Below are 1,594 nucleotides of genomic sequence, written 5' to 3'. Positions count from 1 at the left end.
AGAGAGAGAGAGAGAGAGAGAGAGAGAGAGAGAGAGAGAGAGAGAGAGAGAGAGAGAGAGAGAGAGAGAGGAGATGAGTTTTTCCAGTCCCAAACCTTTAGTTATGTTCGAGTATAACTCCCAGGGCTAAGTCCTTCTGATGAAAATCCTTGCCACCCACCCTTGCCGAAGTGGTCAATTGAGGAAGATTGATTTTTGCCATCTCCTGTTAAATGTTCATGCCTGTATTTTTTTAATGATTGAAAAATCTGCAGCCTGATTAATCAGAATCATCTTTGTAAACCATCCAAAGGTTCCACTGATTAATCTGGCCAGTTGTAGACATTACTCACCAATTTCCACTTGATGTCATTCCAGATCAGGAAAGAGCTCCTGCTTTGAAAATATTTTTCAAAATGCCACACTGGGACCTAGTAGTCACCATCTAGCCTTTCCTCTAAAAAACATGCATTGGATTGGGGTGCTTCAAGATAAATTGAGCCTGGCTTCCAATTTCCACCCATTGATCTATCATTTATAGCATTTCTAGGGAAGTCACCTATTTTGCAGAATAAAGTCTCCACTTTATTGTTCAGAAGAATCCTTGGTTCTTTGCCTGTGTTACTCACTAACCTGCTTTCAGTGTCCTGCCTTCTAACTGCCACTCTCCAACTGTCTTCTTCTTCCAGAAAATTCCATTGGCTCCCTAGGAAATTATTTAGTCTCAAACTTCCTCACGAAACTCTCAAAGCAAGAACAAACTGGATAATAGCTGCCAAACGGCTCTTATTTTATTCTTTTCTCGACGTTGCTTTCCTACCGATTGTAATCCAATATTCCCAGACAGGCACAAACCGACCCCTATTGTTTTCATAATCTTACATCTGCAAAAATAAAATAAAAAAACTACTCCAAATCTTGTAGAGCTATGATTTTGAAGCATTTATTTATAAGCCAAATAACATCAGGATGATTTACTGACAAAAGAAATCCTCAGACAATGCAACTCTTGAGAAATACTGTTGCTAAATATTGTCTGTGCAATGTGTTTCACCGGCTGAGTTAAAGGCCTAAACATTTGTCTTGTGGAAAACGAAAGAACTCTTACGAATTCCAGAGGGGTTTAGCAGAGAAGTTTATTTGCGCAAGGTCCAGAGCATATTAGAGATAGGCAATTCTGAACGAGGAGGGCGTGATTAGACTTCAGTTTTTATACTCCCCTCCTTAAAGAACAAAGGGCTACACATTGAAATACACACTGTGATGCATTAGGAACGTTTCTCACAGGCATAGAATGGAAGGTTTTGCTACATACAAAGTATCCATGTGCAGAGCGCATTTGGTTGCCACATATTACTGACAAGAGAACTTTCCCAGTGAATTTTCCCAGTGATTATGCATTACATCATTGTTCTATCTCTTGTGGAAAACGAAAGAACTCTTACGAATTCCGGAGGGGTTAGCAGAGAAGTTTAATTGCGCAAGGTCCAGAGCATATTAGAGATAGGCAATTCTGAACGAGGAGGGCGTGATTAGACTTCAGTTTTTATACTCCCCTCCTTAAAGAACAAAGGACTACACATTGAAATACACACTGTGATACATTAGGAACATT

The sequence above is a fragment of the Protobothrops mucrosquamatus genome, unplaced genomic scaffold (assembly GCF_001527695.2).
Source record: "Protobothrops mucrosquamatus isolate PMUCROS unplaced genomic scaffold, P.Mucros_1.0 scaffold1819, whole genome shotgun sequence".
NCBI classification, from domain to species: Eukaryota; Metazoa; Chordata; class Lepidosauria; order Squamata; family Viperidae; genus Protobothrops; species Protobothrops mucrosquamatus.
Note: the sequence above shows the minus strand (reverse complement) of the source record.